Here is a 23,275-nt window from a genome sequence, read left to right on the forward strand (position 1 = left end):
CTGGTTCTCCAGATAAGAGTTCTGCTGCTCGTAACCAATATACCAAACTGGCTCTCAAGTTTTGCTCAATTAATCTGAAAGGATGTCTGTTTATTTGTTAAAGAACCAGTGCTAATAGATAGGGCTTTTAAGATCTTTCTCTTTCAATTTTCCCTGAAGGGCTTACGTCCTAAGAATAACACAAACTGACATCTTTCTCTGATGGGCTATAGACTTATTATATTGTGCTTTTAATTCTGTTTGCTTGGCCTTGTGGTCATGTTTGTAAGCCACCTTGTGCAGAATAAGGAACACGGGATACAAATAAATACTTATCTTGAAAAGTGGAATATAATATAGATCTATGACTTTTTAAAGCTGATTCAGATACAACTGACTTCTTTTCTTCAGACTGAGGAAAAAGATTCTTACCAGAGTCGCGCTGTTTGGATCCTTTTCCAAACAGTAGAGGGTCTGATGCCTCGGGGAGCTCCTGTCTTCATAATGGGTTTGGATTGTCATTTATAACCAAATCCCTATTGTGTGTGTGTGTGTACAAATGCCAGAAAAGATCTATAGATAGCCAGAACGTTTTGACCACAATTAATGGTAACTTGCCTGGAGAGACTCCCAAGTGAAGACTGTAACCTTCCCATTAATTTATGTACCATCTCTGACTTTCTATGTCCTGTTCCAACCTAAATAGCATGACTTGTGAACTTCCTGCGGTCCTCTGTTTTCATATAGGCATAACTTGATTTCTGAGTTGGGTCATATGGTGGCTAAGAGAACAATTTGTAATTTGGGATGCCTCTAGTTCAAATCTGCTTTTTACTATGAACTCATTAAGTGTTCTAAAGCAATGCACTCTGGCTTGCTTCCATGGGTATGTGTGGCAAAAATGCTCCTCCATCACAGCAACTTAACGAAGTGACAGAGGAATGGTTGGCAATGGTATCCACTGTTACTAGTTAAACCTGCCATCACACTGCTTTTTAGGAACGTTTATGAATATGGATTTATCATAAGCCTCTCTCCTCATACAAACTGCCTGGCTAGGCAGGAAAAGGATACTAGCTCCTGGCTGGGAGGTAGAAAAATACTGGAATGTGAGCAGTGAGGTAAGATTAACTTTCAGTCCCACACCCCAGAGATGGGCAGAGTTGTATAACAAAAGGGTCACCAGAAGCTCTTGAGTTAATCTCATCACCCACCCGACTGATCTTCCCTTCTCCCTTCTCCCAGGCTGGGCTATTTGAAATCTGATAAGCCTCACCCATCCAGCCATCGTGGGTCATCAATAATCTTTTTTCGCCTTTAGTTTCTCCCTGGAAGGCTTAATCAGGCTTTCCCAATCTCATTGTCTCACCTCTGGAGACAGCCATCAAATTATTGTTTAGGGCAGAGATACCCTGTCTTGCCCCAGGACACGTCCCACAGTATATCTGGATTGTTCTGTCTTGAGCTCTGTGTTCTGGACCTACCCATGCACCCTCAGACTGCAAGTCTGAGCCCTTCTCTTTCCTTCTCCCACAAACCCTGAAACTCTAGCCAACCTTTCCTCTGCTTTTCCTAGAAAACTCTGTATGTGTGTGATGAGTGTTCTTCTTTGATTACTTTTGACACCTCTTTAATAAAAATCATTTTTGTTAAACACTCACTCGGTCATTTCAAAGGTCCTCTGAGGGAAGGGACTTGGTAAAAATTGGTGATCTCACATTTATCCCTGCTCACTAGCTCTAATTCCCCCAACTCACAAGGAGACCTCTCATTAGGGTAACACCACAACCCAATTATATACTGCTCTGTGCTGCCAGTGACCACAACCTTCCCACCCCTTTTTTCTTCTGTCATGCTTAGGGTTGCCAACCTCTAGGTGGGGCCTGGAGATGTCCTGGAATTACAGCTGATTTCTGGACCACAGAGATAATTTCCCTTGGAGAAAATAGCTGCTTTGGATGGTGGACTCTATAGAGTTATACCATGCGGAGGTCCCTGCTGTCTCCAAACCCCACCTTCCCCAGGTTGCACTCCCAAATCTCCAGGAATTTCCCAGCCTGATTTGGCAACCATAGTCATGCCTACATGACCTTGACCTTCCCCTTCCCCTATTAAAAAAAAAGGTTTAGAAGCAGATGACCACACATACTGAAGGGGAATCAATACCCTAGCAATGCTATGGATCTTGCTTGGAATGAACTCATCGTATGGATGTTCCCGTTTCATCCAGAGAATTCCTGCATTCTATACAGGGAAATTCCCTGTGTGGACACAGCCTTTGTTTGAGCTCCTCCTATCTCAGAGAGATAATTATATTGGCCTACTTTAGATGGCTACAAGTTTTTATTCTGGCCTACATGTTTTTCATTCTATGACTATATGTCATGGTATATTTAAGTTACGGTCAGAAGCAAAAGCAACAATTAGTTATTGCATCTTCATCTCACAGTCTTGGGGGAACCTAATCAGATGTAATTGGACCAAGGGAGGAGTCAGGGCTCAGTGGTAGAGCATCTGCTTTGCATGAAGAAAGTCTCAGGTTCAATGCCTGCTGTCTGCAGCTAAAAGGATCAGGTGAGAGGAAGCTCCTGAAAAGCCATTAGCAGCTGAAGAAAACAATATTGACCTCAAACGCCACTAGCAGCCAAACAAAACAATGCTGGCCTCAAAAGCCACTAGCAGCCAGACAAAACAATAGTGACCTCAAAAAACCATAAATCACAATGAACATGCATACTTCTTATATGTATGTTCATACATCTGTTTATATGAAAAAATCAACATGTGTTTCCTTTACAAATGAAACTGGGAACTGGTGTTTGGATAAATGAGAATAAATCACATGCTGAGCTGACCCTATATGATTTTGTAGATGTCCTTTGTAGTTGGATGTGGGAAGGTGGCATGGTATAGACTAGTCTTCTCAGATCTTGGTACTTAAGCAGGGTTGGGTCTGGTCAGTACTTGGATGGGAGACCACCAAAGAAAATCTGGGTTGCTCTGCAGAGGAAGACAATGGTAAACCACATCTGCTCCTCCCCTGCCTTGAAAACCCCTTGACAGGGTCAGCCTAAGTCAGTTGTGACTTGATGGCATGCATGTGTGTGCACACATGCACGTACACACACACATATTTTGTGGTTTCTTATGGGATTCACTGATGTTAATTTATATATATATATATTTAAAAAAACCCGAGAGATTGAAATAAGAAGTCATGGGACTTCAACACTATGGTTTTAATGGCTACATAATGAAAGCTTGTAAAATATAAACATTAAAATTATAGTGTGTGAAATGATCCTCAGATCAGGAGATGGGTGTGCATCAGTTGTCTGTTAGGGAGTGTGTGGAAATGTGTTGTTTCATTTTTGCAATACAACAATTAAAAATGCAAAACCACCACAACAGGCCCATACTAAGGCTGCAGTCCTAAGGACACTTTCCCAGGAGTAAGCCCCACTGACTACAATGGGGCTTACTTCTGAATAGACCTGCTTAGGCTGGCTCTCTAAAAGATTAGCTGATTAAGATCCATTTAAAACAATCTTTTGCAGCCTATTTTAATTCAGACCATAATGAACTCAATGCAAGTGATCTCCCTTTTCGCTGCTTTAATAAACTTTCTAAAATAAACGCTTTGTTTTTGTTCTCCAATTGCCCAGCAGGTGGCAGTGCACTCCTTCTCTGAAGAAAATAATATAATTTGCCACCATAGCACTTGATCAAAGCAACAGGTGATATTTAAACCTACATTGCCTTTTGTGTTTCCTTTTTTCCTTTGGGTTACTGGTCACAAAACGTGAAGGTTTAGACTCTGGATGGTTCCACATTAGTAAAATGTTGTATGTTTACCCTTATTCCTACATGTAGTTGTTATAGGCTTACCAACCTCCAGGTGGTGACTGGAATTGCAACTTTTCAAGGTCAGACATCAGTTCCCCTGGAGAAAATGGCTGCCTTAGGAGGTGAATTCTATGGCAATTATACTCCACTGAGGTCCCTTCCTGCCCTAAACCCTACTCTGCCCAAGCTCCATCCTTCAAATCTCCAGGAATTTCCCAACATCAAAAAGGCAACCCTAAGTCATTACACTGTTTACAGGTATTAATAGCATTAACAGTCTGCTGTTCTGCCATTCTTTCCTCATGGTCTCATTTTTGTAGCTGATTTGCTGCATTTTAAAATTTATATAAGTGCAGAAGAGAGTGATGAGAATGATCAGGGGTCTGGAGACTGAGCTCTACGAGGAAAGGCTGAGGGCCTTGGGAATGTTTAGTTTGGAGAAGAGGAAGTTGAGGGGGGACATGATTGCTCTCTTTAAATATTTGAAAGGCTGTCATTTGGAGGAGGGCAAGGAGCTGTTCCAGTTGGCAGCAGAGGGTAGGACCCGAAGCAATGGGCTTAAATTACATGCACAAAGGTACCGGCTGTATTTTAGGAAAAACTTTTTCATGGTCAGAGTAGTTCAAAGGTGGAATCAGCTGCCTAGGGAGGTGGGTGAGCTCCCCTTCACTGGCAGTTTTCAAGAAGAGGCTGGATGAATATTGGTCGGGGATGCTTTAGGTTCATCCTGCATTGGGCAGGGGGTTGGACTAGAAGGTCTGTATGGCCCCTTCCAACTCTGTGATTCTATGCTGTCTGCAGTCAAAGAGAAAATTGAGGAGGTAAATTATTTCAAAAATTCAGTATGTGTGCATCCTCCATCATTATTTTGCATACTGCAGATGTTGGAATACCCTGACCTGGAGAGCCCAGGTGAGCCTGACCTCATCAGATCTCAGAAGCTAAGCAGGGTCAGCCTTGGTTAGTAATTGGATGGGAGACCGCCAATGAAGACCAGGATTGCAGAGGCCGGCAATAGCAAACCACCTCTGTTAGTCTCTTGTCATGAAAACCCCACTGGGGTTGCCATAACAAAAATCCTATGACTTGAGGGCACTCTCCACCAATACTGGAACAGCAATGACTTGTTTGTGGAGAATGGCCCCCAGTGTGGAATCAGCCTCTAACGCTACACATTATTCCTTGTTGATGTCCTGGTGCCCAATCTGCAGCTGTCTCATGTTTACCCACTTCCATTTTGCACATCTCATGCTGTGTCTCATTCACAGTCCTCTTGCGCAATGGTGTCACAGGCTCTTGCACTGCCCAGAAAAGCAGTGGCAGTCTCCAGGATCCCCAGCCTTACTACCACCACCACCCCTGCTATTGTTGCACTGCTCCTGCAACAGTAGCCACTGTCCCCTGCCCTCACTGCTGCTAATGCCACCCCTGGAGGAGACAAACCTCTTCTTCACTGTCTTTAAAAATACCTTCCCAACTCTCGCAAGATTACTTCCTTATCTCCTCCATCTCATGGATATGGATAGCAGTTGTGTGGCGAGGAGTTGGCAAATGGTCAAAGAGATGCTGGCAGTGGGCGGAACATGTGGCTGCTGCTTTCCCTAGGCAGTTACGTAAGGCAACTGCCTCAAGTTGCTTCATTGTAGAGCCAGTCCTGCTCACATGCCTCCCCATTCCCTTCTCACACAGGCCTAGCCCTGCTTCTCGATCTTCACACAACTGAACATTATGTAACACCAGGGCTTTTTTTCAGTGGAAACGCGGTGGAATGGAGTTCCGGAACCTCTTGAAAATGGTCACATGGGCTGGTGGCCCTGCCCCGATTTCCAGACAGAGGGGAGTTGAGATTCCCTCCGCGCCATGTGGTGTGGAGGGCAATCTCAACTCCCCTCTGTCTGGAAATTGGGGCAGGGCCACCAGCCCATATGACCATTTTCTCTGAGGGCAAGCCACTGCGTTCCACCACCTCTTTTCCCAGAAAAAAAGCCTATGTGTACCACCACCCCAGCCAATCAATGTCCTTGGCAGTTTACCACTACATTCGAATATTATAAATGGACATATCTTTAATTGTGTATAGAGAAATTCTGAGTCTCATCCAAATGAAGCAAAAATGATGAAACATGGAGGACGTGAAAAGAAAGCCATTGTGGCCTTAATGATAGGGAGAGAGGTGGTCCCTTAGATATGAGGGACCAAGGTTGTGAAAGACTATGTATATGATAGCCAAAACCTTAAATTGAGCCTATAATTGATGGGCAGCCAATGGAGTGACAGCAGAATGGGAGTAATATGCATGTTCTGCCTAGCTCCAGATAATAATTGAACTGTGGCGTTCTGCAACAACTAGAATCTCTGAGCTGACTTTGAGTGCATCGCTGTAGTCTAATTTCAGTGTTACCGTGGCATGGATCCAGGTGGCTAGATTGGCCAGGTCAAGGTACAGGGCCATCTTCTGGGCTAGACTGAGTTCGAAGAAAGCATTTTTTGCAACTGTGTTACCTTGCTTCTCTAGCACCAATACTGGATCCAATATACTTGTATTTTATTTATTTATTATTATTTATATATTAAATTTAGATCCCGTCCTCCCCACAAGAGGGCTCAAGGCAGGGCACAACATCAGAACAACAATACAGCAATATATAAAATAACACTAAAAACTATAAAATACAGTATAAACCAGTTTAAAACAGGAAAATAGAAGTCCAACAGGACTTCCAAGATACAGTCCCTAGGTTCTTAACCGAGTCTGCAAGGGTCAACTGAACCTCATTGAAAGTGGGGAGCACAATCTTCTTCAAGATCTCTGCCTTCCCAGCTAGCATCACTTCTGCCTTGTCTGCATCCAGTTTCAATTTGTTCACCTTCAGCCATTTGAGCACAGCTGTTAGACAGTGACTCAAGAGTCAGACTTCTACTGTATCACCTGGGGATTTGGATAGCAAAATATAGAGCTGGGTGTCATCTGCCTATTCTTCAGCTTTGAATAGTTAAAAGGACATTGTGACTTACAGCAAGAGAATGTGCGTGCTGCAAAAATGTTGCAGAGTTAAGAGCTGTATACTGACTGTTAACATGAAGAAAAATGAATGTTCTGTCCTTGCTGATACATCTATCGAACCATCATGTGACACTGCAATCACAGCCTGGTGAACATGCTGGTGTGATCTGGAGTTCAGATTAACATAATCTATATTCAAAATGGCGAATCACAAAATTATATATTACAAAGCAGCTTTTGGCAATGTTAGGGTGAATGATGGTGTTGTAATCATATGGAAGAGAGACATTTATGATGGTTAGGTCCAAGCATATAATGCCTGTAGGATCACCTTTATTCATATGCTTGTTAACCTGCCAAGATCTCCAAAAGGTTGGTGAAGTAGGATTTCCCTTTGCAGAAACCATATTGATTCCCCCTCAGCAGGCTGAGTTCCTTAATACACCGGTTTGGTGTAGTGGACTTGATATAGCCATATTCATAAGTATCTCCAATATCCGTGAGAGCAGGTCTGACCACTCACAGCTGAGAACCAAGTTTGATTCTCCACTCCTCTGACTCCTCCACTTGAAGCCAGCTGGGGTACCTTGGGTCAGTCAAGCTCTTTCAGAGCTATCTGAGTCCCTCCCATCTCACAAGGTGATTGTTGTGAAGATAATAATAACATTCTTTGTTCTGAGTGGGCATTAAGTTGTCCTGATGGGCGGTGTATAAATCAAGTGTTATTATTATCTTTAATAACCATTTCTACTACTTTACCTGGAAGAGATGTTAGGCTAATTAGCTTTTTACTCTCTGGATCTCCTCTGTGATATTTGCTACTTTCCGGTTGCCCAGCAGGAAGGCTTTTAACAACAAGTTACATACATTGGTTAGTAGCTCAACAGTTTCTACTAAGAATCCTTGGATGTATGTTATCTGGATTTGGAGATGAACTAATTTTCAGTTTGTCGTGTCACTCTAAAACTTCATTTGTCCTCACCTCAGTTTAACTCAGTTCTTTAGACAGCAGCTCAGCGTGGATATGCGTCCCACATTTTCACAATAAAAATGGATACAAAGTATTCATTCCATTTCTCTGCCTTCTCCCCATCTTCGTTAAGAAATTCTTTCATTCCGATTCGGTTTCGCTTTCTCAGCCATGCCAGACGCTCCTCTCGGCGGGTCCGGGAGGAAGCGCCCGGGCACCCTGACCGGGCGGCTGATCTGCAAGGATTAGCCCCCAGGACTCCCAGTTAGGGAGGCAGGGTCCGGGACGCTGCAGGAAAACCCCCCCGGAATCAATGCGGGGGGGGAATTGCCCGTTTGTCCCTATGGAGGCCGGCAGACATGCGCGGCGCCTTGAGTGCCGCCGGGCAACGAGAAACGGCAAATAAAAGAAACAGGCAGAAGCCTGTAAACAAGCGAATCCCTTCTGTTCTACAAGCGTTTGTGAAGGAGAGGTTGATCTGAAGAAGACTCGCTCTTCCCCTTCGGTGAGTTCCAGAATTTGGCTGGCGCCCCCCCCCAAAATGGCAGCAAAGAAGCAAAGTCCCGCTCTGGGTAAGTCAATCTCGGCTACCTTGCAGAAGGGAGAGTCGCTCGAAGAGTTGGTGCGCAGGGCGGTGGTGGAAGCCATAAAACCCTTTGTTGACAAGCTGAACGAAACTGATCAAAGGGTGGGCTTAATTGAAAGCGAAGTGAAAACCATTAAGGAAGTAGCGGGGGGGGCAGAGAAGTCTGCTCTGGAAAGTGCGTCACTTGTGAAGGCTACGAAAAAAGAGCTGAAGTTGGTGGAGAACCAGCTGATCGGGCTACAGGTGGAACGAACGCAGACAATTTTGCGTCTCCAAAACGTGAAAGAGGAGGAAAATGAGGATCTGTGGGATTTGGTCTCGGAACTACTGGCGACACCCGCGAGGACAACTAAAGAAGAGGTTAAAAGCGCCATTTTGGAGGTCCGTCGGGCTTCTTCAAAATATGCAACAAAGCGACAGCTGCCTCGCGAGATCATTATTGACTTTTCATTTAAAAAGATTCGGGACACTATCCTATGTAACTCATACAATGCGGATTTGGATTTTATGGGTCTTAAAGTCAAGATTTTGAAGGACGTTCCATTTCTAGTCCGGAAAAGACGTTTTAAGTACAAAAAGTTCGCAGCTCTTCTGAGGGACCATGGAATAAAGTATAAATGGTTACTTCCGGAAGGAATATGGTTTGGACATAAAGATCAAGCCTATAAGATACTATCAGAAGATCAACTAAAGGATTTTGAGGATAAAAACCCGGAATTCCAGTGCACCAAGAACGAAGAAAAGGAGAAGCCTGAGGGGGGGGGGAGGAGGAGAAGAGCACCGCAGCTGCGGTTGCACAGAGAGAATTGCGTCCGGGACCCAGAAGGGGGAGGAAAGTTTAATTAGAATTTGAAATGTGTATTCTGTATGATTAACCTCCCCATCATTATCTTATTGAGCTATTTTTTTATTATGGCAGTATGAAGGGAAAACATTGAAGTGTAGTGTTGATTGTAGGTTATCCTTCCCTTTTTGTCCCTTTTTCCCCGCCCCTTCCCTTTTTCTTCATCTCTATCCCCTTCCCTTGTGATAGTCTTGTGTAGTGTTATTGTAGTGTTGTGTAGTATACTGAAAAATAAAAATTTTAAAAAAATTAAAAAAAGAAATTCTTTCATTCCTTCATCATCCAAAGATCCAACCACCTCCCAGTTTCTAACATCAAAAAATCAAACTATGGGAATATGCATGCATTGCTCATTATTTATGACTGCCAATGTAGGGGAGGCAGGCGGCAGAGCAATGAAAAGGCAGAAGCTGCTAAGGAACAACTGGGGGGAGGCAGGAGATGGCATGTGGGACAGAAGACACTGATAGCAGCGTAAGAGGATATCTGAACACTTTGTAGCTGGAAATACCTGCACATGACCAGCAGTGGCAGCTCTGCCTTGCCTGAATTTTCATGGGCTTAAAATTCTGATGAGCTTCTACTTGGATTAGATTAACTAATTTTCTTGGATCCAGGAATGCAGAATAATTATCATCCATTCTCAAATGTACCATTCTTGACCCAGGTGACTGAGACCCAAACTACACGTGATGAATGACACAGGTTGGACACTTGCCAGCTTCAAGTTTTGATGGGAAATGTAGGCAGCTTGGCGGAATGTTAGACAAGTGACAGTTGAAAAGTCCATTGGACAGCAGTCAGAGAGCCAAGCTGCAAGACCAGGATGCCTACATTTCCCATCAAAACTTGAGGGAAGCTGACAAGTGTCCAACCCGTGTCAGGAGTCACTTGTAGCTTGGCTCTGAATTAGTGGTGACATTCCAATCTGGTTTCAGATCTAGTTATAATAATATAATAATAACATTCAATTTATATATCAGGGCAACTTAACACCCACTCGGAGTGGTTTACAAAGTGATTATCATCACGACAATCACCCTGTGAGGTGGATGGGGCTGAAAGAGCTGTGACTGACCCAAGGTCTGGCCTTCAGTGGAGGAGTGGGGAATCAAACCTGGTTCTCCAGATTAGAGTCTTGCTGCTCTTAACCACTACACCACACTGGCTCTTGGATGCCCTGGTTGATGACATGTGCTGGGAGATATAGAGGAGGAGTGCAAAACTGTCACTCCTGGACCTTTTGGCAGCTTTTGGTACCATTCTTCTGGATCCCTTTTTGGGGGTTGGGAATGGGAGGCCCTGTTTTGCAGTTATTTCAGTCCTACCACAAGGGTAGGTTTCAGAGTATGGTGCTGAGAAACAGCTGTTAGTGGTCAGACCTGCTCTCACGATATTGGAGGTACTTGTGAATATGGCTATATCATAAGTCCTTCCCTTCTTGTGTTTTAAACACAAGCAAGCTTCCTAGCCAGGCAGGAAAAATGGAAGCCCGATCCCAGCTGGGAGATGGAAAATTACTAGCATGTAAGATGCCAGGCAAAACCAGCTCTCAGTTCCCATTTCCGGTGATTGGCAGAACCGTAAAACAAAAGAGTCCCCAGAAGCTTGAGTTAATTCTTGTCATCTACCCTGCCAATCTTTCCTGACCCCATTTTCCTGCCTGAGTCACTCAGGAACTGATATGCCTCACCCATCCAGCCATCAGGACTTTTTGCACCTTTAGTTCCTCTCAGGGAGACACAATCAAGCTTCCCTAGTCCTATTGTCTCACCCCCGGAGACATTCATCAAGCTATTGTTTTAGAGCACAGACTCTCAGTCCCATCTCAGGGCATGCTTCACAGTATATCTGACTGCCCTGCCATGTGTTCCATGCGTGTTCTGGAATCTCCCCCCATGCACCCTCAGACTGTATCTGAGTCCCCTCTCTCCCCTTTGATGAGATGCTGGCCATCCATGCTGCTCCTCCGCAGAAGCTTCTTTGCTCTCCAAGCTCTCCTGGAACTGGTAAATATCACCCAACTGGTAAATATTCTGGAACTGGTATATATCACCCAATAGGCTTCCTGATGGATAAACAGGTGGCAGCAGTTGCCAGGGGTGTCTTTCACCTGCTTTGGCCCTTCCTTGGTAAGAAAAATCTTGCTACTGCAGTACATGCCCTGGTAACTATGAGATTAGATTACCACAATGCATTCTACATGGGGCTGTCCTTGAAGAGAATCCAGAAGCTGCAGCTGGTACAGAATGCTACAGCCAGAATGTTAACTGGAGTGGGTCATAGGGACCGTACCTCTCTAGTCTTGTTCCATCTGTACTGGTTCTCAATTTGCTTCTGGGGCCCAATTCAAGGTACTGATATTAACCTTTAAAGTCCTATATGGCTTGAGGCCAGCATATCTGAAGGGCCGCCTTCTTCCATATGAACCTGCCCTGGGTTTTCCAGGTCCTGCAGGGCTCAAAGCAGGGGCTGGAAGAGGGAGTTGCTGGGGGGAGGGATGACAAGAGCACAAAATTATTCCTGGTGCAATGTGGACATACCAGGGGCCAATTTGATAAAAATTGCCCCCAAATGCTAGATTGTGGCCCAATGTTTATCAAATTGGCCCTGGTGTGTCCCCTTGCTTCTGCATCATGCCAGGAGTGATGTCATTCCCACAGTGATGCAGAAGTGTTCTGGAGAATGCGAGTCCACGCTCTGGGGAGTTCTTGGCCCATTCCTGCACCTTCTCCCTCATCAGCCAGGTGAGAGGTGGTGGCAGATGGAGCCTGGGAGAAAGGGATCCCCCACCCCAAACAGGGGAATGGTAACCCTAACTTACCCTGTCTACTCCAACTATCTCTGGAAGCCCTGTTTCAGGTGCCCCTGCCATCTGAGGCTAGACAGGTGGTAACCTGAGAAAGGTCCTTCACAGTCATGGTGACACAAAACTTTGAAACTCCCTCCACAGGGAGATTCACTTGTCCCCCCTTTATTGCTGTCTTCGGCAGCAGGTGAAAACTTTTTTGTTTTGTTTGGCACACCCCCAAGAATTTCTATTGTTCCTCCTCCCTCATAATGTGTGTTTGTATGTTTTATTGAACTTGACACACGCTTTCACAGACAACGTAAATATGTCTATTCTTTAGAAAGGCTGATGTTTATTTAGGAAAAACAAAATGGAACATTGGTTCATGCATACAGATAAACAACACAAATAGCATGCTGAGTTAGGGAATCCTCTGTCTTAGGTGGAGGTTGTTAATGGCTAGAGGCATTGCAATATTCAAGATTTCATTTTCAAGTGGGCTTTGTTGCTGTCTGCCAAAAAGCAAACCAGACCTCTCTTGGACCACATTTGTTGCAAGTGGTCTTTCTACATTACTGCCTCCCAAGGAAAACCACATCCTATTTTCATAGGAGGAAAGTTACATTTCAAATCTAGACTCACGTTATGAATTTTGAACCCATCAGAAAAGGGTATAAAAGATCATCTGACATGACCAAACTGAACGCGATGCATTGGGAAGTAGACTGGATGAATCGTCCAAGTTTCCCATAGTTTCCTGTTTGCCAAGAAATTATACTTGAATTGCAGCGTATTCAGTGAATAATGGAAGAATAGGTCCTCATACATATTTCAGAATAAGGAGCACATCAGGGCCACTTCAGGCAAGATGAATGTCCTACATGGAAGTCACTGCAGATAGGAAACTGAGTACATGCCATGTATAGTTTCTCACATCTGTTGGCATGATGAAGGCACATGGGTCTACCATGTTGTAGAAGCCAGGAAAGGAGGCAACTTCTTATCCCATGAAAGCATGATGCAACAGATCATGTGTTCATTATATGTGACAACTACATGGGGATTCAGGCAATTGCCTACATAGAAATGACTTTTGTATAAGAGATTTTGTTTTGCACAAAATGATCTCAGTGCGTAACCTTAACTTTAGTTCTTGCAGGCCTGACATTTTCAAAAGTAACCATACTTTGGTCAAGCAAGTTATGCACTCCAATCTATAAAACCAGTATTGATTTTCATAACCTCCAGGACTGTCTTTTCCCACTGACACATTGAAGAATGGAAGTTTCATCAGACAGGATGATATAGCAATTGCAGAACTCAGATGATGTCTTCCGGGCATTTTTAGACAGACAAGGTGTAGTTCATGGTTTCCTAAAATCTGCATTTAAAAAGGAAGATTTTTTATTATTATGGTTTCCAAAAACATGACCCTCAAGAGTGGTCTCCTTTAAGTCACACAACCTACCTGACATTACAGAATTCCCTCAGTTTATTCTATGTAATATGCAAGACTGGCTGTTGACTCCAATTTAGGTATGATGGTGGATCACTGGTAAAGCTCTTACTCATATAAGAACTCCATGTGAGGCCTGTTTTGTTTAAAGATTCTTAACCATTTGTATTAGTCCACTGCAGGCAGCAAAAACATGTTGGTGATCTGTGACTTAGTTAAGCATATCACGAGTGTGCTAATGCTACACAAGAACGAGACACTGCAAATGGAGTTAAACACAACTGGTACTCAAAAGGTTGTCAGCACTGCCTTGGCAACTTCTGGTAGATTTTGAATTTTTGAGGGCAGTGCCTTGGAAGGGTGGAGTTTGGGGAGGATGTGACCTCACTTCTGGCTGATACTCTAGGAATTCCTCTTATCTCTGTGGTAAAGACCACAGAGACATGGGGAAATTCTTAAGAGTGTCACGATATAAGCCATTTCCAAGCCATTTTTTCCTCACTTGACAATTTCTCAAGGGTGGGGATTGGGGCAGAGGTAATATAACAAGACAAAAATGAAATAATGAACTTTTAATAAAAGCTAACTCTGAATGGTATTTTGACCTTCTATCAACTCTGTGAGTTGGACAAACTGGAGGACTTGTCAAGACAATACAGTGAATTTCCTTGGTGATCATGGATTTCAGACTGGGCTTGCAACATCACACAAATTGCCCATGTGGTCTGCAAGATCTGGGTTTGAATCTCCACTGTACCATGAAGCTCACTGAGTGACTTTGGGCCAGCTGCACTCTCTCTCAGCTGAGCCTCCTTTACAGGGTTGGTGTTATGGGGACCAGCTTTCCCACTATAATGGGAGACCTCCCACCCCCTGCTTCTGTCTGCCCACTGCCGCCTGGTGCAGCATTGGGAGAAAATGCAGGGGGGTGGAATGCCACCACAGCACTGCCACAACATCATTTCCAATCACACAACCAGAAGTTACATTATGTATCCTGACAAAGCTCAAGCAATCCTCCAAATATTTATCATTTAACTACAGAGACTTTAGGGGATTGCTTGGACATCACAACAATACATAACATCACTTGTGACTGGAAATATTGTCACAGCATTGCAGATACCACATAATGCCTCATGTTAGTGTTCCCAGAGGTTGCCCTTGGCTGGCAAACCTAAAATGGGGAAGGGAGAACCAGGAACCTGAACTGTCTCCGGAATGGTAGGGCCAACTGCCATGGAGAGCTGCCGTTGATGCCACCCAAGTGTGCTACTAATACAAGCTTAGCCATCTTGTAGTTTCCAGAAGTATTATGAGGAGAGTTCCAACTGTTCTGAGTGCAATTTTAAAACAATAGCTGTTGAAATCCTCTCCTTTTTTGCACTTGGGTTTTGTGTTCTCCCACTCACCCACTTTTTATCCTATCTACCTACCCCTCCTTTTCTCTTTCAGGTCCATACTACTTTAAACTAGAAAGACAAAGGTTCCTTCTGGGCCACACTAACTCCCCCCCCAGGTCCAACCCAAATGTCATCTAAACCATATGACTTGTCCAGCTCCATGAGCCCCCGGGGTGACCAGAGACTCCAGAATTTTGTCCCCTAACTCCCCTTCCTTTGGTGGCCCTGGCTAGAGTAGAGGCTATGACTCTATTCATTATACCTGTATGTAGGTAGAATACAGTTAATGTGTGCAGGGGGTCCCTGATATCACTGCCTGAGATCTAGGAAAGTGATTTAACAACAACAACAACAACAACATTTGATTTATATTCTGCCCTTCAGGACAACTTAATGCCCGCTCAGAGCAGTTTACTAAGTGTATTATTATTATCCTCATGACAATCACCCTGTCAAGTGGGTGGGGCTGAGAGCACCAAGAAGCTGTGACTGATCCAAGGTCACTCAGCTGGCTTCAAGTGGAGGAGTGAGGAATCAAACCTGGTTCTCCAGAGTCCTATCGCTCTTAAATATTGAGGGTACATGGACTAATTTAATGTAAAGCAGCTTCATATGTTAACATTTTTTAAATTAAGGGATATGATTATGAATGTAAAATTGGCAATTTTCAAAACTTTGAGGAATGCAGGTTTGCAGCATGATAGCCACCACCCACTCTCATTCAGAAGGACAGGTCTTATATTTTAGATAAGGATTTTAGGTCGCACATTGTAGGAGAAGTAGTATAAAGTGACAAAGCAATTCAATCAGCTTACCATTGATTGGGAAATCTACATACAGGGAGGTTTTGAGATGTGATATGATGGCTATGGGGAGAAGCCATGACCCCATGGCAAACCACATGCTTTGCATGCAGAAATTCAGAGGTTCACTCTTTGCCATTTCTATTTAAAGAATCTCTGGTTGTAGGTGTTGGGAAAGACCTTTCTTGGCTTGAGACGTAAGAGTAGGAAATGCCAAGATAGTTGGCTCTGTGATCTGACAGTATAAGGCAACTTTACATGTGATCATGCTCAGTTTGGAATACAATGTGAATGGGCTACAAAAGCCCTTGTGATTTTTCCTTCTCTGTAAGTGAAAGATAAAGACCTTATAGTATTCTAGCATACTACTGAGCTGTGGGTCAATTGTACAGCTTTGCATGCAGAAAGTCCCAGGTTCCGCCCACCGCCTCCATATCTCTGGTTATGATGATCAGGCACTAGTTGACATGAAAGACCTCTGCCTCAGACCCTGGAGACCTGCTGCCAGTCTGAGTAGTTACTACTGCCCATGATAGACCAATGGTCTGACTCAGTGCTAGTCAACTTCCTGTGTTCAGGTGTGCCAATGTGTGCCGTCAAATCTGACAAGTACTTTCAAAAGTCCTAATTCTATGTGCTGCTCATACCTTCTTCAAACCAGAGCATTCACACATCCTCATAATGGGAAATGTATAAATGGAGACATTATAAATTGTGTAATATTTAATATTTAAATCGTGTAATATTTAATAAACTACATTAAATACACTGCAACCCATAAGGCAAAAAAAGAGTTTATTTCCTTTTCATAAAAAGATTTTTCAGTATTTGCAGAACCATGCCTCTTTACACTATACACTTACCTGCAAGATTATTTATTTATTTATTATTTAATTTATATCTCACCTTTCTCCCCAATGGGGACCCAAAGTGACTTATATAGTTCTCCTCCCTTCATTTTATCTCACAGCAACCTTGAGAGGTAGGTTAGGCTGAGACAGTGTGACTGGCCCCAGGGCAGAGTGGAGATTTGAACCTGGGTCTCCCAGATCCCTTCTGAGCACCCTAACCACTATACCACACTGGATTGTCATAGAGTTTTGTTTTGAAGCTTACTCAGGGATCTTTCAAGCTGTAAAATATCTACTTTTTCTATAAAGTGGATGTTTTTCAGTCTGACTGATAAAGTCTGGATTTCAGTCACTAAAGCTGTTTTGATTGAGATTCCCACCTCTATCTTTTTATGCACTTCTTAATTCTTTCTGGAGTAATTTTTGATGTTTTCCTGCCGGCTTATTATTTGGATTATGAATTCAATAGGTATCCTTTGGCAAGCCATTCTCTTTCTCCTTGTGCTTCAGTTTTTCATGAGCAATAGGGAGAATAATAAAACTGATGTGTCTTAAATGGTTTTTGTAAGGATTAGAAGAAGATCGTATGAAAGAAGTATTTTGAACACTCTACAGCATTATGTAAAAGGTCTGTACAATTTTTACTATGGCTACTGGTCCGGATTGAGGTCAAAATAGTTATTACACCACACAAATGGGCTTTCACATATATATAAATATATTTTCTCCCAATGAACTCTTAAGGGGTCACATATTTGGATGTTTAGTCTTTTGTATATGAAGTGGGATCTCCATGAGGAAGAAATATTGTATGAAACAGGCAGATTAGTTTCCCGTTTAACTGGAAAGGATATTATATATACATAAGCCAGATAATTTTTTTTTTAAAAAAATTAAAACATGATTGTAACAGCAGGCTGTCCCATGTGGACAAAGTTCAGTTGGGGCTTCTTGGGGCTTCTGTTCTTTTAAATTTTCAGCCCTTCAGTCTCTTTCCAACATCAACAATTACTTCCTGTTCTCTGCAGATTGTCTAATACTCTGGCATTCATAAATTAAAGATAAATTGTTGGCTCTTGTATCCTGGTGGGAGGGAGGCTTAAGTACATAGTTGCAAATTGTAGCTTGTCAAAACCGCTGCTCTTTTGTTTGTGTGTTTTTTTTAAAAAAAGCTATTTAACAATTGCACTGTTGTGCCATAATACAATAAAAAGGATGAGCAATGCATTTGGCTGACTATAAAGGCAAAAGCTCTCCTGCAGCTTCTAAGGGGACAGACAACCATTGATATACTTTCGAGAACCACTGTGGTTCTTGAAAGCTTATGCAACAATAAAGTTGGTTAGTCTTAAAGGTGCTACTGGTCTCTTCACTATTTTGAGACCACAGACTAACACGGCTAACTCCTCGGGATCTAAGACCACTGTTTTACGAACGCTTGGGCGAGAACCAGCAAGCCCCAAAAGAACAGAAAGTGTCTGATCAGTCTGAAAAATGGAACAAAAGAGAAAGCGGAGGGAGAAGCAAGACCTTTGAAGGAAGATTTCCTTCCAAGATGACATCTAAAGGATCTTGCTGATGGGAATGGTTTCCTGTGGGGGATTTAGTATCTGAAAATGACACTTCTGTGTAAAAATTGGACTTTGGATAGTAAACGTTTACATCTTGTTGTTGCTCAGATATTTACCTAAAACCACCATCATAGGAAGGCAAAAGGATGCAGACCCAAAATAAGGAATTTGCAGTGAAATCCTAAGCAAAGTTACTTCAGTCTAAGCCCATTGAAATCAATGGGCTTCGACTGGAGTAACTCTGCTTAGGATTTCACTGTTAGTTATGCAAGACTGTACAAGCAAATAATAGGGATCCTACTTGTGCGGAAAGGTGGCATACAATTTAAATAAATAAAAACAAATATATATCTAAAATATTCCAAAGATGGCTGGGGTGGTAAAAGGAATCTTATTTCTGGGAGTGGTAGAATAAAACTGGGGGAGGGGTAACTCCTTGTAAAGTTCCGGCACTTGGGTCCTGAGCTGGTTGGGTCTATTCTACACATCCCATCGTAGAACAGGTGTCCGCTGGACCCATTTTGCCACATAGAACACTTCTTAAGAGTTCTAATTCTGCTTGTGACTGAATGTAGAAAAGGGATAAATGCAACTACAAAAAGTCTGCTAATACAACAGCTTTTACACTAGCAGAAGTGGAATAAAGAATTTAAAAGGCATAAAAAACCAAATCCATCAGAAACAGCAGCAATGAAAACTGAGGTGGATGAAAACTGATGACCATAACATAACCATTGCTCACAAAGTAAAAAAAAAATGAAAACGAGAAAGCAAGTCCTACCGGACACAGCAAGGACGCCAAGTTTTACACTGTCCAAAAGCAACCTGAGGTGTTATACAAATGAAATAGCCACATGTAGCTCCCCACTTTTCACATTCTGCAAAGGTATGTGGTTTCGGGGGCACGGCAAGTCCTGGATTGAGGAAAAAGAGTTCCATTTTAGTTCTTTTCCAATGAAGCTCAAAAACTGTGGCACAAACTCCCCAAGGATGGTTAAAATCTACAGAGGTTCTTAGATTTTAAAGCAAAATGCAAAGGGTCACTTTTTAAACCAGATTTGAGAGACAATTCTCCTTCGATCATTTTTTTTTAAATCATGTTGCCATTTTAATGCTCCTTGCTTATTTCTACTGTAGGATCGTGTTTGTAATTGCTAATAGTAAAGTGGTCCCCTCTGTCATGCAAATCATGAAAGATGGAACCATAAAATGCCCTTGTGATAAGATATATGTTGCCAAAACCTCTAGGGAGTTCAAAATGCATATTTCTGAAGTAAAACTTTCATCTAAAGATGTGCTCCACTAATCCAACATTTTTTGGAGCACAACCATTGTCCCACACAGACTTTATCTTTTGGGCCTTATACAGATTAGATCATCATAATGACAGAATCTTACTGAAAAAAGAGGCAGAGTGGATATTGACATAATAACAACAACAACAACAACAACATCCGATTTATATACCACCCTTCAGGACAACTTAACACCCACTTAGAACAGTTTACAAAGTGTGTTATTATTATCCTCATGACAATCACCCTGTGAAGTGGGTGGGGCTGAGAGAGCTCTGGAAGAGCTATGACTGACCCAAGGTCACTCAGCTGGCTTCAAGCGGTAGAGTGGGGAATCAAATTCAGTTCTCAAGAGTCCTGTCACTCTTAACCACTACACCAAACTGGCTGTGGTCTGTTATGGCCAAATGAAAGCTTAAGTTTGCTACCACTCACATTCTTTCCTTTGATGCTCAACAGCTGTGGAAAATTTCTAGCAATGCTATTCTACAGGTCAGCTATGTTCAGCTTCTTAATCTATGTGAGTTTGTTGGACTAGTCTGTACTTTCCCTTTTTTTTCAGAGCTCCTATGATCAAATGACTAACAGAATAATAAATTAATTTCTAAAGGAAAATATGCTAGGCAGAAATTTAGCAATCAACAGGGTTCTATTTGGATCACAATTTAGCATCAGATAGGGGAAGAATCTTCCCCTAGGAATTCTTAATCGGAGCACAAGTTAAACGAGGTAAAATCCAACAATTCCTAAAAATAATAAAATGAAGACTTTCCCATATTTTATCAGACAAAGATGGTCTGAGTATGGAATATGATAAAATCTGACATTCAGTATTTCAGAGGGGTTAGCATTCAATTGAGGCAGGGCAAATGCCAGAACATAATGAATAGCTGTAAAATTTCCCATGTAGGATGGTAAGGACTGTGGGGGCAAGATACCAAGAAATTGGGTCAAGCAAACTCTATGAGCCTGTATCACTGTACTATTATAATCAAGGTTGATAAGATGATACTTAACAGTAAACAGGGTCTCTCTGCCCTCATTTTCTGGTGGCTTGTTTTCAGGCTTTTTTGGTAGTTAGTGTTTCTAGAATATCATCTTTCTGATTTTTGGGTGGCCTGAAAGTACCAGAGCCAAAGGAGAAGGGTCATGTCTCACATTTCAAGGGAAATACTTTGTCCTTTCCAAACAATACAAGTCTTGGATTACCTGTAGACCAAATTCTAGCTTTCTAGGTGGCCTGAATTTATCTTAACCATATCAGGGGTTTTTTTTCTGAGAAAAGAGGTGGTGGAACTCTCGAGAGGGAAATGAGGAAGAAACACACGGGATTATTTGAAATAATATTATTTTCACGCACTATTGCTGAGCATTTTCAAGAGGTGCCAAAACTCCATTCCACTGCGTTCCCACTGAAAAAAAAAGCTCTGGCAGGGATACACTTTGAGTTCTCCATTTTGAAATACAAGTGTACTAGTCTTTACCTTTTGTGTAAGAACATTTATCATTGTTGTCCACCCTGAGCCTGCTTGTGGGGAGGGTGGAATACAAATACGATAAAATAAATAAGATAAAAAATAAATTCTAATAATGTACAGTTTATATGTTGACTGATTTATTCAGTATCCACTATGTCTGCCAACTTCCAGATGGGAGATGGAGATCTTAAGGAATTACATCTGATTTCCAGGCTACAGCAATCAGTTCCCCAGAAGGAAACAGAAGTTTTGGAGGACTAACTGGAGCTTGGTTTAGATCAGGGAAACAACACAGGGGGGAGGGGGTTGAGGGTTAAACACCCCTTCCCAACTACCACTCTTCTAATCTGACCTGCAACTCCCCATAGCTGCTTTTAAATTTAAATTGAAACACTGGGAGATATAGACAGGGCTCTCCTAAGTAGCATCTGTTTAGATCTTAAATAATATACTAAGCTTCAGCACAATTTTTAAATGATTGAGTAAGGTGTTAGCTATTAAGGGAGTGCGGTTGGAAATTTAGCTTGTAAATGTCTGAATATCAGTCTTAGAAATACTCCAAATATGAACAAAACTATTTCTGACCTTCAGGACCAGCCAGAATCTTTCTATTGCCTTTGGGAAAGCCCAGATATCATCTGCAGTATATTCTATGATGTACAAGTCGGGGGACACATGAGCCTTGCAGAGTGGATCCATTCTTCTCTGCCTTTGCTTGCTTGCCCACCCACCCTCAGGCTTCCCATCCTTCCCCGAGCAGGCATCCACAAGGAACTCATTTGGAAATGGGATTCTTGCCTATGCCCCCCACTTCCTGGCAGCTGTTTTGTCCGCCTGCAGTCTGCCCCCTGACCTATCCTCTCCCTGCTCTGCCTGCCCAACCACCCCCCTTCCTGCTCCTCTGTCCACCTGGCTGCTCCTCACTCTGCCCAAAATAGGAGAAGAAAGTAGGTGGGAGAGAGAAAAGAAATGGGGAGAGGCTGTAGGTACTGCAGGGGGAGACAGAGAAAATGAGAGAGAGAAAGGGATAGGAGATGGGATTCCCTCAAGATTCATTGAAGGTCTCAGACTTGTATAATTCATCATAGCATCACCAGTTTCCTTATCAACACAGTGGAACTTGTATTTCTACAGGAAAAGCATTCTAGTTCTGCTCCATTCACCACCCACAACCAGCATCTATGAAAATTCAGCAAACCATTCCCCCTTCCTACACCTGAATTTCTTTTTACCTGGGGCAGCCATGAGTACTAAAGAGGTAGCAAGGAAGCAAAAGAAGAAAAATTTCTTCATGGTTGAAGGTCCCAGTCGGGTATCCAGCTTCAGCACACACCAAGTGCACAATTGAAGATGGTGATGGACAGCTCCTGGATTTATAGGGCTCTGAAGATTGTGACACACTGAGCTGAGCTGTTGACATCCTGTTTGGAAACATGCTGGTATGTGAAGTATTGATACTGATTCTGAAAGGTGGATACTCAGAAACCCAGTTTCATTCAGATGGTGCCTTGCTTCAACACCCTCATAATTGATACACACATAAATTGGTTTAATTAGTATAAGCAACAGAGAGAGACAATAGAGTACACAGGGCTACCAAACGATCACTGGTGGAGAGCCCTTGGCACAGAAGGATTGCTCCTGCTCCTGCTGCAGCCACATGAGATCCCTGAAATCCTGCTTGGGGGTGGGGGGAGGTTTAAGGAATCCTCAGGAATTGCTAAGTGGGGGTCTGTGGTGGGAGGAGTAAATCACTGGAAACCACCCTCTTCTCAGTCAACGAACGTGCTGTTCTGCCAGTGGAATTGCACCTCTGGATCGAACCATTGTCTCTATATGGGAGCTACTTGCTGAAGGATCAACTCGAGTAGATTAAAATAAAGTAGATTTAGATAGGATTAGGAAAGATTCCAGTAACATCCATCATCATTTTAGCTGGAATTGATGCTTTTCTAATAGCTAGCTTGTACTTACAACCTGCATTTGGTCCTTTCCACAGTAATTTCTGCCTTGCCTGACTACAACGACGACGACGACGATGACGATGGCGACGACAACAACAACAACAACAACAACAACAACGCTTATATACCACTCTTCTAGAGAGATTAGTGCCTCATCCAGAGTGGTGAACAAGTTAGTGTTAAGGTGACTACCTTCCATTGTGAAAATAGAGGATACCTCAAAGGACTCTGGTTGTGGAGTATCATTTCCTTTTTAAAAATGGGAAGCCTTCTTCCAACTGCTTCAGTCTGAGTGGCCAGCTCCCCCCTACAAATATGCTCCTCAACAATGATATGATAATAGGCTCTACACTCAAGCATTAGGGACGGCTCTGAATTTCTTGTTCCTGCTGTTTTAATCCAATTTTGAACTTGTTTCACCCTGGTTTGACAAA

The 23,275-nt window shown here is 42.8% G+C and overlaps 1 long non-coding RNA gene across 1 annotated transcript; it reads right to left on the minus strand.

The window, feature by feature from the left end:
- Positions 1 to 12,365: 12,365 nt before the first annotated feature.
- On the minus strand, positions 12,366 to 22,205 carry LOC129340611 (uncharacterized). Its single transcript, XR_008598038.1, has 3 exons — positions 22,110 to 22,205; positions 18,886 to 19,018; positions 12,366 to 13,401 (listed from the first exon to the last, which is right to left on the minus strand). It is a non-coding gene; the product is annotated as an uncharacterized LOC129340611 (long non-coding RNA).
- Between the last annotated feature and the right edge of the window lie 1,070 nt (positions 22,206 to 23,275).

This window comes from Eublepharis macularius, chromosome 1 (genome assembly GCF_028583425.1).
Source record: "Eublepharis macularius isolate TG4126 chromosome 1, MPM_Emac_v1.0, whole genome shotgun sequence".
NCBI classification, from domain to species: domain Eukaryota; kingdom Metazoa; phylum Chordata; class Lepidosauria; order Squamata; family Eublepharidae; genus Eublepharis; species Eublepharis macularius.